This window comes from Varroa jacobsoni, unplaced genomic scaffold (genome assembly GCF_002532875.2).
Source record: "Varroa jacobsoni isolate VJ856 unplaced genomic scaffold, vjacob_1.0 scaffold_457, whole genome shotgun sequence".
Taxonomy (NCBI): Eukaryota; Metazoa; Arthropoda; class Arachnida; order Mesostigmata; family Varroidae; genus Varroa; species Varroa jacobsoni.
In genome coordinates, this window is record NW_019213359.1 from 117,578 (window position 1) to 135,441 (window position 17,864).

Consider the following 17,864-nt stretch of genomic DNA (forward strand, 5'->3'; position numbering starts at 1 on the left):
TATAGTCTACGAGAATATAAGGCAAAAAGCGCTTTCTAAATACAACCATACCGACCATATTATCCACGAACTAAGCGCATGCAGGTTATCTGAGGTTGTATTGAAACTAAGCAACAAATAGAATGGAAGGCTGTCACCAGATTTAAAATTAAAACCTGCGTAGGATCATATGGGACATGACGTCAATAGGAGATTGACAAAGCTTGATATTTGAGCTTCAGGCTGAGCCTAACATTACAAATGTAAATTTGCTAAACTTAGATACGCATGAAGTGGTCTAGATTCGGAAGTAAGCGTAAATACACTTTATTCCGTGCCGAGAGCCAGCCGCCCGAAGTACTGTTTAAGGGCAGTACCGGACATAAAAATTGCATCATTTAGACCTACAGGGTATTATTATTAGCATCTCGAGGTTCTTCGTAACCTATCAGCCCGTTAGGAACTTGATAAAATGTCGGTCAAAACCCGATTCGATCTGACGGAAGTATGAATGCATCTGTATATTTTACGGGATTCCTAGGTCGCTTGTTTGAAGACATGAGCCTAGCTGAACTAAACAGTATGTTTGGAGTCTTACGGCAAACAGCTGGCTTTCAGCACGAAATAAAGTGAGTCTACGTCTGGATTCGAACTTAAACCACCACATGCACCTAAGATTCGCAGACAAATACGCTAGCCATTATGCTTATGTTAAGTTTAGGAGTAAATATAAAGCTTAATGCTCAATTTTAGGACCTTCAAATAGTTGTGATTCTAGCCTTATTGCTGTAGGGCCTATATTAGCTGAACTTACAAGTTTATTAAGAGCTGTGTATAAATAAACTTTGAGAGATTTTTCCACGAAAGTTCAAACCTTTCGACATTTTCACCTTTGTTAAAGCCTTGCTCGTGGCGTGGTAAAGATTATTTCAAACAAACTACGAGTGGAGCCTGTAACAATAATCACAGTGAAAGGTCGCGACTGCACTAGAAATAGAAGTAAAGAAACCTCAGTAATCTTGATGTACCATTAAGACTCTACACCTTAGTTGTGTATATAACAATGACGCGTTTAGCCTTTTAATAGTCTATTCCCTCTGTATTTATCTAAGTATACAAATAACTAAGTCTATAAAGTCTAAATGCGTCTAACTTGTACGATAAATGTTTAATATCCATGATAGTAATTTGGTTGCGCCTTGTTTCACTATTATCTACCTCGATCAAGCTCGGGAGTTTTTGTAGGTCAGAAGTAAAGCCTTTTCGGACCCTGGTAGTAGAGCAAAAGATAGAACACGTTGTGGTGCCAAGGGCAGCTGGCTGCGAACGTTGACAAACTTCAACACATGTGTGCTCGCCATTGTGACATCGTTGCTTTAACTGCCTTCGCTTCAAAGGATGCTTGAGCACTAGGGACAAGAGGGGGCCGCCACCGTGCGAAGGGCAACCAGGAAGTAAGGCAAGATAACGGCATCAGCAACAACGTACACAGTACAAGTTGATAGTGGAGGTTCTCTTGTAACTTTTCTGTCGTCTATGACTTTCTGCACTTAGACTGTGGAAGCTTTCCTGCCGTGTAACAAAGGACTACTTGTTTTAAAAGATTCTCCGGGTCTGTCGTTTTCTAGTGGAATGCACAAAGAGCTAGCAGTAGCACTTCACACGGCCTTGTTTTGCGAAAGATGAATGGAATTAAATATGGAACCTATACGAACGACAAGACACATTTCAAAGATTCGAAAGCGTCAGAACTTAGGCATGCTTAGATGTTTTAACCATTACATCAGTGTTAGATGAGTGTAATCCCGGTTTAACAGGCTTGTGAATTGGGTGCCGATTCGTTTCATCTCATGAGCAGACGTCACTGATCTTTTGTACTTGGCGACATATTTACTTTCGAATTGCTAAAAACGGCTACGCCTTGTTCTGCAGTACTCAACGTTTACACTAACGAATTTCTTTACCCTACTCTAAGTCTCAAGTACTCAATCTAGATTAGTGCAGACCGATCAAGTTATAACAAACTATAAAAACCTATGTATTGCTTTATTAGTTTCTTTTTTAATAGGGTTCATGAGGATCCTTGTGAGTTAAACAGGTAAAGAAAAAAACAACGCACCGGGCAATGGCACTTCGCGGAGGGGACCTTCACCATTCTAGAGGCAAGCTGTTCTATGTATTATTAGATTGTAATAGAAACAATAGAGAAGATGAAATTTAAGAGTGACTAAGCCGATTACTTTTTACAATAGTTAAAGTGAAGTACACATTTGAGCAAAAAAGGCCCAGTGTTTGAAGTTATGAAAATTTACCTATCTGTATTAGGTAAAAGCAATTCGTTGTCTGGTATTCAAAGCATATTTCACTCATTAATCCCCTACAGATAACACGGCCAAACTGATCTCGATCTACCGCTGTGGCAGCATCACAGGTGCCGTCCAACGTTTAAAGTGGCGCCATATACGTATATGCCTATACATACACGCCAGAGAACGCCCAGACCTATAACTTTCTGATGGTGATCGTTGCTGTTGTCATTACTGGTAGCCAGGCTGTGGAGTTTGGGCATCCAACGTGAAGACGATGTGGGTTTACACATGGACGCGAAAAGGGCAAAAAGTAACTATGTTCCAACAGGCGAGTCATGTCCTAATACGGAACGCACAGTGACGTTCGAGGAACGATAGAAATGTCGCCGGCGGAACGGAGAAAATGAATTGAAGGTAGCGTCATAGTAATCGGATTAAAAAAGAAGCAATGAGAGCCGTAGAAAGTAATAGCAGTCATGTGACTTTTGATAGGTTGGATTTTGTCGCTAATTATTATTTTTGAGCAAAGCTACTAATGGTGCTTGACTAAATTATCGTTGGTATTTGACCTTCTGTGGGAACACCTATAATCATACGGAGATAGTCTCGACACAAAATTTACTGTTATACCCGCGGTTTATTCACTTATATATATATATATATATATATATATATATATATATATATAGGTGAATAAACCGCGGGTAAAGCTGTACGACAACATAACAGTAAATTTTATGTCGAGACTATCTCCGTATGATTATAGGTTATTTCTAGTTGGTGGTATTACTAAGTAGATTTTTGTACATATGTCAGCGAGGTGGAAGTTGACCTTTTTTTTTTAAATCAACTTAAGGTATTTGAGCATATTCTGCGTTTTATAATCTTTATGTGGAAAATAATTTAAAAAAATGTGTTCCATTTTATATGGGTTGATAAGGCCTAGCTATAAAACACACGGCGGAACATTAACAACAGGAAACAAGTCTCGTAACAACAAAAGTTGTTATGTCATTCATTGTCGACGACTCTTTCCCATCTCGTCGTAAGGTAGCGAATGTCGTCTTGGAAAATGTTTCCCACCATTTGGTTTGAGCTTGCGATCTGTGTTAAAGTAAACGGCAAAATTTCGAACGCCGTTAATTTCCTGACCAACGAATGGAAAAGATGAAAACTCATCAGAACTTGTTTACTCATGGCCCACAAGCAAGCAATTATATATGCTTGATATGTGTGTTTGCTTAAATCGCGCTTTTTATTTGACTTAAGATAGATACTACCTAGCCAAAAAATGGAAGATCCATTTCTTTTGTTTAGACGTGCAGTCATACGTTAGGCTCGTATCTAATGGTTGCTTAGTCCCTATGCAAGTCTAAATCGTATTCATTCTAAATAGAAACTAAATACATATATATCGCTATTATCAGGTCCTTAACAGTCTATTAACAGAAACCTAGGCGTCTTTCTACCATTACAAGATAATAAAACTTCGCCGTGTATGCCGCATCCGCTCGGGGTAGGGCAGCCACTAATTGCAGTTACCGTTCAACTCTTGTGCGGTGCGAAGCGTCGTAACTACCTATGCAGGACGCATCGCCTCGTACTGCTAAACTTCGTTTTTTCCCAGTTTGTACCTCTTTTGCCCGGCAAACGATGTTAGTTGGACTATCTTGCTTTCATGGGGGGTCTACCCCTAAGTCCGGCAGGCTACAGAGACTGCTATTAAGCACCGATTGTAGGAACAGTTGTATTGTACATCTGAACCGTTTCAGTCACGGTATTTGCGGCGTTCATGTCATCCACTATCTGAGCTCAGTGCTCAGCGCGAGTCATTTACTCTGCCGCTGTGACCACTAGCGAAAGCTCTCTACATATACAAAGGTGTTCTACCTCATTTGATTTTCACAGGCTAATGGTTTTTATAAAAAAAAACAGAGAGACTACTGGTAAACAAGTCATACGAACAAAAAAGACAGCAGTCTCTGGTTAACTCTGACACTCGATCTGCACAGGTACAAAGAATCTGCCTTCGCACATACATATGTAAAGACCTGAAGCGGTTCACAGCGGACACCGAGCTGCTAGTGACATTACTTCTCAGCTAAATGACATTACATAGGATTAGCGTGGGGACCCCTTAAATCTCGGTCAAATGCGGACTTTGTCCTCGTTGACGTTTCCTCGGAACGTTTGGTCGGGATTTGTAGATTTACTCTTAGACAACAAACGACTGTTAGGACAACGTTAAGGCAGACATTACGACGTCAGGAGCTGTAAGGTAAGTGAAGTTGTTATTTATCTGTTGTAATCGTTTTCTCAACACTTGTACCTCATTTTGAACTGGGAATGGAGGAACCCTAGCAAAGATCGGTATGTGTTTGTAACCCCACCGTAGAGACAGTAGAACAACCTATGCTTTTAACGACTCCAGCTACTTAATCGTGCTTTGAAGGATTTTTATTAATGGTACACAGAGCAAACTAATTTGCGACAGAATCGTTACCGGTAGAAGTTCTACACTAGACATGTCTATCTTGTATCTTTATCATTCATAGTATAATATGTATAAATTCTATCTTTGTATGTGTAATTTTGGAGCCAACCCTCCCTGCTTCTCTGTACCTGTTTTTGGTTTGCCATCCTCAAAGGCGTCTACACATTTAATGATAGGTGTTTCACACAGTCTGAGTCCGGCACGCTAGTCACAATCATTCGATTTCAGTCCCGCAATTCATACCATTGCGGTTCGCTGTATATGCGAAGTGAGTCTATGAAAAAGGTGGCAAGGTACAGCATAACCGTATGGGTTTGATTTCTAATTTCCCCAGAAAGTAATTATACATAGCAGTGGGTGCGAGAAAACAAAATTTTCGCACACGTTCTACATGGAAGTGAGTGCCATTGGGCGATAGTAATCATTTCCGCTAGACCGCTAGTACTGTAGTTAATAAGTTTTCTAATTAGTGCCATAACAGGTAACATACATGGCGAAACGCCTGGGCCGTAGAAATACCTATAGGCATCCTTACGTTCAACGCGAACGGCCAATGTCAACGACCCAAACAACGAGTACACAATGCAATTGAATAAAGTTAAGCCTGATCATATCGATAACAACATAATCTTGCGTTTAACTTAGTCATTTCACTTAATTGAGATATCGCGTGAAAACCATTTCTCTATTGTTTTTGCTTGATTTTTTTACACTTTTTCATCGAAACAATAACGGTACAAGTAATCGAAGCGTTAATGATCGACAGGTTAAAAAGTTTGTTTTCTTAAAATTGATTACGCATCGAGGCTAGCTATTTTGCCAGTTTGTATGGCTCTAATCATAGCTATTCGTACGGTAGACTGGAATTACTTCGGACTGTTCATCAAAAGCCTTGCTAATTTGGCAGATGGCTTGCTTATTCCGCTGGGATGTTCCGTTTGTGAAGATTCAACATTGACTTCAACGACAACACAGTATAGCACGAGTATAGATTTACAAATCATATCCTTCGTACTACCCAATGCTTTTAGCTTTTGGCACAGAGAGAACGTTCGACCCGTAACCTGAGAATCCACTTGACATAGAATCTAGGCCCGTTAGGAAAAACAAAGACAATTTTGTAACCTCATCCGCGTGAAACCATCGGCTGGGGCGTGTTTATTGATCAAAGACGACACGGAGAAACGGAAAGATGTAGTACAAGCTACCATATCGCAATTCAGATCGCTGCAACTATCGCGATGACACTCTTAAGCTCGGCGAGACCTAACAGACGTATAACGTATACAGACATCAAACCTGAATAAGAATTGAGCCAGTGGTTCCCTTTCTAGGAATCCGCGTGACAATGTATGAACGAGATTATGAAAACAAGGAAAAGGATAACTTGTTTGGACGAGGCCCTTAGCGACAGCCGGAGCTGCGTCATTTGCTGAATATGTCGGCGTGGTTGCTAGAGAATATAAATGATAGGCCACCTATAACTTAAATTTACACTTCTCTAAGTAATTTACGTTTTTTCTATTATTACATTTTTTTCGATAGTTATTCCGGCATAATGATAACTTATCGTACGGTGTAATGTTAGAGCGGCAGCTTCGGGGCAATAATAAAAATTCAATGAAATAACATCTCGAGTGTATAGAAAATAACAATGAGATAAAACGTTACGCCAGGCAGTTTTAGAGATAGACATCCATCAAGAAGAAGGTACACTAATCATATCAGTTCAGTACTGAATTGAAGGGACCAAGCAATCTCGTAGATGATCTGAAGCCTTACGATTTGCAATAAAGCTCGGCAATAATTGTTCGGTATTCTAGATCAATTTCCAGACACTCTGTTTCATTAAATCAACAATCTCACGCTTTGAGAGTAAATTAACATTGCTACTCCACGTGTTGACTTTTTCGTATTGAAGTACCTACCTTTAGAAATCCGGTATCAGCTAAACGGTTATTATTTTCACTGCGGTCACTGTTGTTTAGGTTATTTGTATAGGCGAGCGACTGGACAACGCTAAGAGAAAGCCTTTGAAGATATACTCTTGAAGATGGCGCAAATGAGCTAGGTAACGAAGTAATAATAACAAAAATGCAATACATAAACGCTATCGTTGTTTGTAGATTCAAATCGGAATATTTTGTCAAATACTTGTTTTCTATACATGTGGATCTAATCTATTCCTATACGATCTCATTCTGCTTCGCTGTATGCCGTTAGTAGAATTTTGTTTTAACGAGATAAGGGAACGCAGCCTTTTGCAAGCAAATCACTTAGAAGAGCCCTGCTCCGTGCATCTCGTGAAGCATACCCTTGATAAATTTAAAAAAATAATAGCTATTAAAACACTTTGATAACGTGAATTTTTTTTTCGAGCTCCATTCATCAAATTGTTTACTTCAGCGTTCCAGCCACCGGTCGACTGTATTTGCGAACATCGGTATAATTTAGTTCATCTATTCAATTCAGCTGATTCGTTTTAGATAGCCTCCCCTAAAAATTGTTTTTTTTACTTTTCGTCATAGCACGTTCGTGATTTGACGGATATGGTTTGAGACAGCCTTTACTACTGCCAGTGGTATTGGCATCATCTGCATTAAAAAGCCCCTAGAAGCTTCAAGCAAGTGCCAAATTACGCACGTCGCTCCTGCTGTAACATAACAGCTGCCAAAGTATTTGGTGGAAAGTAGAATTAAGACACGCCTTTCATTGACTTAATACGACACCACCATACATAACAGTCCGTCATCCGTCAGAGCATAACATCTCGCAGGCTTCAAACTGGCACATGGCTATTTAATGGTGGCTGTTATCCAATACGGGGCTGATAACTTTACCTGATCGACACACTGAGATAGAATGTAGAAAACGGATAGAAGATGCGGCAACGCTTCGAAAAAAACGATGGCTCGTTCATCTGCTGGTGAGCGGCTTATCCCGATCAGAACGAGCCTCGACGGCTGATAAGGTACGAAATAATGAAAAATATTGCTGAGACCGTAGAACCCTGGTGCGTAAGTGTTCAGTGAATAACTGATTTCACCAATTGCCCTATTCGAATATATTCAGCAGAGGCGAACGAATAATATCCAGTTGGAAATCTGCGCACTGCGACGTTTAGCGTACAGTTAGTAGATGTCTGCACGGTACAACGATCAGAAACGGCTTCAATAACGTTTGGGTCGCTTCCAAGCACATCAGATAGACTTCAGCCCAAACATTTACTCAATAGTAGCTTGGGTCATCCGCACTGTATAGTCGCCGTATTTAACCAGTGCAGATTAAAGATTTAAGTAAGACTGTAACCGGTTGCCAAATAAAGCATACGTTATTAACCAGCAATTGTGATCATCGTAATTCTTTTTCTTCTGTTCAGTAGACGCCTTTCGCCTGAACACTCCGTACACTTATGATGGCGAACACCGTAGCACTGCGTTGATTGAAGATTAGCTCGGTTGACGGCTTTATTAGGCCCTATCTTGATCGTTAGCTGACGCACACGTACAATTGTTATCCCTCTACAGATAGTCTATTCAACTCACCTCAAAACGAGAAGCAAATCATTCTACCTTTCAACTCTACTGCGTTTAGAACCAGCCCCCCGAACTCCGTGTGCGGAGCCTTGTTCACAACCTAACAACATTAGCTCACAAATTGCTCATAATAATCCTATTATGGAAAATTATGATCATTTCGGATAAACGCTCACACGTTTCACTATGCGCCTTAGCCTTGAAGTTCCGCGAGTGCCCTTCGCGTTGGCCCTGCCTGTCACAGAAGTTCGAAAAAGACAAACCCAAAACAAATGTAAGCGCCAATGATCGACTCAATGATTCTTAGCAGGTTTGTCAACACGGACAATCCAATTAGAATTCGTCTTGGTACTTCCGCCGTCAAACATTGTTACCCCCATGGCTGTATTATCTCGGCCGCGTTATCAAAGTGCTATCTAGTCTTACCTGTCTTGTTTTTGCACTTGTCTATCTAGTGCATGCGCTGTGACGCGTAACCGTTCAGACTAAACAGTACCAGATAACTTAGCAGTGTGTATTTTTGTCTCCTTAATGTTTATGGCTGGTACAGATTTTTCTAGCGCATATGTTCCCTTTTGTTTTTCTCGAAGCTATTTGCTGCTATGTTTGCTAAAGCATCAACACTTAGCCACTATCGGACGCACTGAAGCCATGCGCGGCAGTCGGTCTTTTGCTTCACCTTCGAAATTTATCAAAAGAATAATGGCCGATGTTGAAGAGATGCTCGAACAATGGCATCGACCAACAGCGGTAGCGGCTGCAAAAGCTATCCTGGCCTCCACTGCGCTGATAGTCGACCGAGCAGGCCGAAAAAAGGAATTGTCGACGAGGAAAACCTTTATCTCATTCGTTTGACTAAGCGAGAAATGAGTAGACAAACTTGTTAACTGAAAAAAGTGAACGAGACCCTTCGGGGGCGCACAACCGAACGAGGGACTGCAGCGACAAGCGTCTAATACGGCTGACACATTCATGTGAACGAACGTATCACGCGCAAACCTACTCATACGCTCGTGCGACACCACTATGTAAATCTATATGTACGCACGTAGACGTGACAAATTTGAAGCGTTTATGTCGTCCTGATAAGCGCTGCCTACCGCTCGCCCTCTCCCAACTACATCACATTACCGGAACACTGTGTCGGCTCTGAAACAAGAAGCAGACAAAGAAAAAAAAAAGGCGAGAAAATGCCATATTTGGCAAACGGTGGATAGCAAACTATGTGGGGTGTACGAGGGCGATTGTTGCATGCACGTCTTGATAGTAGAGAGAATATAATAGCTATACGACTGTAGCTACCATATTCTATTGTTAAACAAATGCGGCAATAATCTATCAATATTGATTAATGGCGTTAGATTATAAGCGCCTGCTTTAACGTTGAGCGATTGTTGCTTAATTGTAATAGGCGTTACAACGACGCTCCGTTTCGGCTGTGCTGTGTTACGGTCCATGTTTTTCGGTGATCGTTTACGAGTCGTGAGAGAAATTTGCGAAGTACCAGCACAGATTTAACACGTTCTCATAGTCAAACACACGACACTTAGAAACGAATACGTATCCGAGGCAAGCCTTTGATCGAGCTTCACGCTTGTTAAATTAAGCGTATTTGTTCTTTTCATGTATTTCGTCAACGAAGAGCCGTCGCCTGCGAACCTGGAGCTCCTGCAATACAAGTTTACCGCTCTTACGCTTTCCAAGAGAAAGACTGGTAGATTTAAATGTGTAAAGTGGTACATTGACAGCGATAATAATAATAATAAGTTACTGCACTTGTCTGGTCACGTTTTCGCTCGATAAAAAAAAAATGATTCAATAGGGCGAAAAAAAATAAGTCTATGAAGGAACTATTAAATATAATATACATATCTTTGCACGAAACTCTGGGTAGCTGCAAACGGCCAATACGAAAACGTCCTCTCTGCACATGTCGAATCGACGACGATTTCACACATCTACGTTTAATATATAATAACAGTAATATACGGACGCCTAGTAACGAAAGCTTGATGCTTTAGGCATACTTCGTTGCCCGGTAAACTGTATATTTTACGATTATGGCTTTTCGTTCAATTTCAGTTTTCCCAAGCAAAATTCGATGCGAAATTGAACAGCTCGTTCTAAACAGCCCAACCAACATGCTGTTCTTAATCTAAAGCAGGATTCTAGTTTTGTTTTTTTTTTTTTTTTTTGTTAGGTATATTGCACAGAAGGCAAATCTGAGCGTAAAATTAGCGCTAACGCATAACAGTAAATTGTAGGAAAGAAAAAGAGTACATTTCGGAAAGGGATATATACACTGTCTGCAGATGACGTTGTGAGCGCAAAATTAACGACGGAGAAATTTGAGGGGTGGCCGAGAGTGGAGGCTGCAAGGATGAAATGGAGTCCCCTGGGGAAGTCTACACGCTTAGTGTAATATCCCTCGTAGGGTCCGCACAGTTCACAGATTTAGCCTTCGTGAACTCGCAGTAGGTTGACAGACGTTGTCCGATATATTCTAATTAGTCCATGAACGACGGGATTCTGTTACAGTCAGGAGTGGAAATATCGGTCTGAGATACGTTACAATTCGATCTCATCTCACTCGTATCGTGTAGAAGTAGCACGGGGAAACTCTAATAGCGGAAACAACCCGGACGATCGAGTCAGCAGACTTCATAGTGGTAAGTTGACACATGACTAATTCAAACAACAAAATATAATTATACTCTGTCTTTATTTGCAAGCAGTTCATTAGACAATACAAAGGCCCGAGGAAGTCCGCTAACGATAGTGAAATTCTTTTTAATTCGGTTTCATGCAACAAACGCGTTGTACGTTAGGACACAAACGTGTATTTTGTGCCCTATCGTTGTTCTATCGGAACCGGACAAAATACTTTAGCGGACATGGGTTGAGGCTGCGATAACTGATTCGTTTCTAAACTGATCATATTTGTCCCTTTAAAATTATCGAAAAACAAATAAACGTCCCAAATATAAATGATATTTGGTATTGGGAACTGTTAAATAAGGGTAAAAATATATTTGTAAAATATACATATAGTGGTGAAATTGTAAAACTATGGCCGTCACAATGAAAATTGTACGCTTGTGTAGATCCCCGATGTTTGAAAGTTTCTGTACCGCATCTAACGCGTTAGTTTTTGCTGATGGCAGTGTGTCCGAACAAGAATCGTGTCCAAGGCAGCCGGATTATTCCATGTTTTTTTCAAAAAGTTCAGTTCTTAGCTACGTATTGATTCGAACGTAAATTATTCAAGAGGATAAATTATTTATTAAGAAATGTGACGTACCCAAATAATAGCCTCTACTATGACCTCTAGATACATCCCAAGTGAAATTTCATCACTGACAATCTACAAGTGTAGGACGCCTTAGGATATCCTTGTAAAAAAGTTATATCTATATTTCGACACTATAGTTCCAGGACTATATAGGAGACAGGAAGTACGATAGCCACCTCCGTAATGACAGTGGAATAATAGTTTCGTGATCGAATACAGCCCGCAGCCGCATAGTTCAAAGTTTCTAAAGTGAGGCTGCTTTAAATGATTAGGGCCAATAGAATATTTCTTACTTTCATCACCCATATAGGTAGTGTTACACTCTCGTATGCTATAAATCTAAATTTCTGTCGTTTTTACTTTAGTGTATAAGATAAGAAGAATTATAGTTAGGTCGGACAGGACATGCTAACTCTGAGAAAAGGGCCAGCGAGGATGAGCGATATCTTTCCCTAGCTTTTTCGCACTCGCTCGCTGTGTGTTATATTATTCAGATGAAAGAATAGGCTTAATTGCAATACAGATTCCTCTATACTATTGATACTATATCAGTGCGGGACTAACAATAGTAAATTACGACTAGCGACGACTATGTACGATATATCTTCGTAACAACAAGCTCACATTCACACGAAGCTTATTAAACACGTACGTACACAGTTTGATTGATGACACTGTGTGACAACTAATGTGAAGTAACTATAGATCGAATGTGAAATGTAACCTCGTAAAGTCTTCAATCCCAACCAACTCTCCTCTCTCACAGAAGATCGACCATGGTACCAATATTCGCTACGAATTGCTCGCTAGAGCACGCTCCTCCCGCAGAGGCCAACCAAAAGCAGATGTACTTTAGTGAATCTGCTTAGGTCTGCTAAAGCTCATGTTCCGCTTTATATTTTCCGACATTTCGTATCTGTTCAAAACATACTACATTCCATTTTCTCCATGCAAGCAGACAAGTTAGAGCTGAGGGGACAATTTACTCCTCTCGCCGTCCTAGCGACGACAGTCGCGTGCAGTCAGCATCTGGAAGACAAACACAGTTTGACATACAATGCCTAGATAGTCAGGAGTAGCAGGAAGTTAGGAACAGAATCTCTCCTACTGTCATAGTCCACTCCTACTGCTGGCATTGTTCCCCAACAACAACAATAACAGCGACCGAATACAAGACGATGCGTGTATGACAAGGATGACAGACTGGTGTCTACGCGGGCTGGCAGATAAACAGACGAACGAAGGCTTAGCATCGGCATCGTCCGGGCGGCACCTATCCCATACACCTAGCCGGATGATAAATTTCAAACACTTGTCTTTGTACAATGTCACAACTATGCGTAATAGGCTAGCAAACTCACGTTTGCACCTATTATGCTCGAGTTAGGAGGTTTCGACTTGGCTGTATTTTTTTTTTTAGAAACTGTTCTCCTGATGATGATAAATGGCCTCGCTAACCTTCGTTCTTGCCATATGAGATCATCTGGGATTACTTAAGTGTACATAAAGTCCGTTAAAGCTAACCCGCGTCCAGCTAAGGATACGTTTTTTTGCTTAGGCTGCGGATATTTGCGCACAGTCTCTGACATGACAATATGTTGCACAGGCGGATCAATCTTTTATGCCTCTTTATGCTCACGTTTACTATTTACTGCGGAGTAATTTTTAAGGGAACAAAAACTGAAGATTAGCACAAATAAATACAATAGATACAATACGATTTCAAATATACTAGCAAACAAACGCCACTTACCTTCCTCTTTCCGCTTCCTAGTAAGACGTAATACACGGTTGAAGGTTGTCGTGTATTATTTTCATTGTCAGTCTAAAGGGATAGTCCAACGAAAGCAAACAAATCAAGAAACAGCATGATGCATCTATCTTTGTGACTTTGAGAAAAACTATCTGGACGAGAGTCTGCGCCCTCGTATGCTCCCGAGGACCGCCCTTCATTCGTGATACTGAGTAAACATCTGTTCATTCTCATTCCATTGTACCTACCCCTCTCTTTCCCCTTTTTTCTAGATACGTCTAGCTGTGTTCAATGCTTGGTCCCCGCCTCCCATCCCCTTGCCATTCATAAATTTTTTACATATAGGGGCATGTCTCTGAGGAATTTCATAGTAAGCATAATTAGATTACTGATTATTCTTGTGTTTCTCTACTCTCAATGGTGACATAGCCCCTTATTAAAGTTCACATAGCTGCATTTTTTTTCATTAGCAAACAGAGAACTGGTTACCGCTAATTTAGAAGAACAGATCGTTGAATAGCTTTTTTTTTCCTATCTATAGCTTGACGTCTTTTGATAATCGTTCCTTTTAATCTGAGCTTTCATAACGGTGCTTTGCGGCAGCACCGCCTAGCGGACCCGGGCAGCGGACGTAAAACTCAAAATATTTACATTTTCGGCCCGTTCATTTTCTTAGTTATACATCGATATGAATGCATACGCATGCAAAATTAACTACGTACTTAAATAAAGGGGCGGTAACTAAATCATATGAACAATTCGGTAAGTCTTATTGCCTCGTATAATAACTCTTAACATTATTGCATTGGCTACGGGGTATCCGTGAACCACTATTGGCCTGTTTTTTTTTTTGAATTAAACCGGTTTAACATACGTCTCAAGTTAGAGAGCAGTCCTTTATAGTCTACTATATTATAACGAGCCAATGATAAAGCATGGCCATATTATAAGTCATAGTGAGCACAGCTCGCCAAAGGCGATTTTTGTTTGTATTGAATTTTCCTTAGACATTTATGAAGTTTGACGTTCTGTCTGCAGCTAGGCCTAGTTGGCAACGTCTACGTTGAGCAGTCTGCAGTTATGGCAATCTTCTCCACATGGTTACTTTTCGCCTTTCCCAATAGAGACATGCGCCACTTCTGTCGGCATCGAGTCAACACTCAGCAATGATTACTCGTCGCGATCGAAGCTTTGTTGGTCCGCCGCAGTGGCCACCATCGCTATTGACAATGGACTGCTTTTTCTTCGCATCTGACGCTTACTATGCGCGTAGTGCTTCTATGTGTATTCGCTACTTACGCTTTCTCGCTCGATCCCCCTTTGGGTAGAACAGAATCTTCTTTTTTGTCGCCTCCGCACAAATATCGACTCGGTGCCTCACGTTAGCTAAGCCATATGTAACCACATATTGACGCGGCTAGCTTTCCATCGCGAAGATGGAGAGCGCTCTGCTGCGTTAAGACAATATTTGCCACAACATATGGCACAAATGAGAACCGAATAAAGTGAACAGAAACAGAAATAACCTGTTGCTTGTTATCAGCAAGCAAATATAGAGACGGCTTGCGGGGGATCGAACCAAACTCGCGATCGTGTGTGTACGAGCAGCCCTCAGTGTAAATGCGTATACGAAAAAAAACAAGGAAAACCTACAAGGGGAGGCGAACATAAACAATGGAGTCGTCAACCTGGTGACAAAATATCTGTTGAAGGACAGAACGAGCATGCAATAAATCAATTGGTGATAAATCACCTAGCTAGCTACGATGATCATCATCAACATACCTCTGGTGGGCGGGGCATAATCTCGTAGGACAGAAACAGACCAGCTGGATTTGACTGCTGAAAATATGTAGCATAGCGACAAAACGACAGTTTCGAAAAGTTCTAAGGCACCAACTTCTCTTCCGATCAAATTGCTGTGCAGTACGAAGAACAGTGCTATACTTATGGCAGAATACGAAGCAAAATGAGACAGAGGAACAATACAAGACAACGTAGTTTGACTGAAGTGCGAACAGTAAGCGAACGATGATCGGCTATAACTACTACGCCTGACTAAGTGCAGTCGGTATAAAGCCCTTTAAACAAAGCGGCTGGCGGCAACATAACGGGGATACAATTAAAAATCTTTGTTTTTACCCCTTCCACCCCTAATCAACCTATCAGTTTTGCTGGTAATAGTAATATGTGAATGTACGAAAACGATAATCGTCGTCGATTGGTCTTCGATGGTCTGACTTTGAACCTTGTTCTGATGGAGCGATTTGGTCCGAAGGCTAAAATGCTAAGCTATTTCAGCTGTCATATAGCAGCTGACTGTGCGGACTAGAAAGCATCTGATCAGAGTGTGTATTGTTGTGTTCTCTACGTGTTCTATAGTCGAGTTTATGCCCATCGCGATATGTTGGCGTTAAGAAACTTCAGCCCTGACAGAAAAATCGGCTTATTCCCAATGCGAATAGTCGTCGCATATATGAAAGTAATATGTTTATGTTGCCGACAACGTTACCTATCTTTCCTAGTTATATTACTGGTTATAGTAGTCCAAGGCATAAATATCATGATAACAATATACGCAAGAGAAGCCAATTGTAGATATCGCATGCTGTAAATACGTCTGTGGCCGGTGGTAAAACTGTCAAAACTGTTGTCAGATTAACACAAGCGGCAAAGAAAAACAACGGATAAGGGTATCGACAGCCACTGATTAGTTCTCTCATATGTTAAATATTTAGCTCGACTGTTTCTGCTAAAAAGCAAACTTGTACCAGGGACGCTAACGCCCAGTTCTCAATTCCTACCATGAACGTGCTCAGTTATTATAATCACGCGAATCTGTTGGCGCTGACGACTTGTCAACGAGTAATAGGCTATTCATTTAAATTCCGAAAATGTTATAGTTTTTAACATGACTATACGCATGACGTCGGTCGGCCAGCACGGCAAAAAACCACTTTCTATTTTACTCGATCTAACGCTCTGTCGTTCCAATCTGGTGCTCGATTATTCTGTCCGCACTCGTAACGTTTGGCCGACTTTGGTCTCGTAACTCCCGAGGTTACGTGACTGTACAGGAGGACGGAAGAAGGCGCGATTCGCTCATTCCTCGAATTCCTTTTCGAGGCTTCCGTGTTAAAGCGGGATTTCGTTGACTATTCCTTGTTATCCCGTCTTTACAGCGCTCCCCCATCTGCTGGGACAAATATGCAGACTTCATCGAGACGACATCTTTCCGTGGGCTTAATGCTTTAAGTACTTGTAAAAAGTAGCAATCACTTATTCATCATAGCAATGTATAATCCAGGCAGTTGAAACAGCTCTTTTATTTAGAGATATGTTGAACCGGGCGAAAGGAAGGAAACACTCCATCAACGGATTTATAGGTGACAGATGATAACATCGCATTCGTTTACATTTCGAACAATTTGCTGAAGTGAGTGTTAGAGATAAGCACAGTATATTGTATTTTTTCAGCTATACATAGAGCAGTGCACATATGTACAGGGGCATCGTGTGGCTATCGCCACTTCCAAGTTAGCATGAAGCACTCTAACGTGCACATGATAGAGCTGGCACATCTGAACTGTGAAATACCCCATCCCAGAAAGGCACCTGCTTCAAGCTCGTTGTCCTTTTCAGAGCAAGAAGGCTCGAACCACGAACAATTCAGTGCCGTTGAATCTGGAGTTGACCGCCGATCTTCAGGAGCTACTTGATAGAAACAACGGCAAAGTCCTATGATGCGAAGACTAATACCCACAAGGCAAATGAGGAAGAGAAACTTCAAAATGTCGAAAGAACTGCGGGGATCCGACACAGAAGTTGCTGTTCTCCTGGGACCTGAAATAGCAGCGAAATAGTGTGTGCCTAGCCGTTGGCGCAAGCAAAAGACGAGGTCCACTCGTGGCCACATTACTACGGTAGAAGTTGTTCCGGTTATCGGCCCACTTGAGCCGCTATCCGGCTGAGCTGGCTGCAGTCAGCGTATCTAATCCTTCGCCTAAACCTGGCGCGTAGCCCCGCGAGACTGCCTTCAACGACAGCCTACTTACAAACTTCAGAGAAAAGTACCTCATCCTTATCCTCATCTTCATGTAGCCATAGTGGTGATGGTCGGTTCCATTTGGAAGAAAATAGAAATACTCTGGACGATGCTAACGTATTCAATGACTTATATATACTACATGTAGCTCTGACCGCAGAGGATGTCAAATATTTTCAGTCTAAGCAATCCATTGTCATAAGCAAGCAATAACTATGTATATGGAAGGTTTACGCAAATGAAGCAATACCTGCAAGTGGATTTGGGATCGCTAGTTCTCCCGAGATCCAAGCTACGTTTTTAAACGGCAATAGACACAATTAAACTGAAAAATTAGAAAAATACGTCCAGTTGCAGTCCACTAGAACAGGGTGCGACATTGGGGTTACGGCTGGCTGATGCGGAAGGCTAGGGAAAAAGGGCAACTTTTAGACGCAAAGAAAACGATTTTGTTTG

The 17,864-nt window shown here is 41.2% G+C and overlaps 2 long non-coding RNA genes across 2 annotated transcripts; both read right to left on the reverse strand.

Annotated features, from left to right (window-relative positions):
- Positions 1–5,913: 5,913 nt before the first annotated feature.
- Positions 5,914–9,242, reverse strand: LOC111260598 (uncharacterized). The gene is made up of 3 exons (XR_002680433.2): positions 8,745–9,242; positions 8,495–8,553; positions 5,914–6,048 (listed from the first exon to the last, which is right to left on the reverse strand). It is a non-coding gene; the product is annotated as an uncharacterized LOC111260598 (long non-coding RNA).
- Positions 9,243–11,021: 1,779 nt separating this feature from the next.
- On the reverse strand, positions 11,022–13,489 carry LOC147753474 (uncharacterized). The gene is made up of 2 exons (XR_015311121.1): positions 13,364–13,489; positions 11,022–12,639 (listed from the first exon to the last, which is right to left on the reverse strand). It is a non-coding gene; the product is annotated as an uncharacterized LOC147753474 (long non-coding RNA).
- Positions 13,490–17,864: the final 4,375 nt, after the last annotated feature.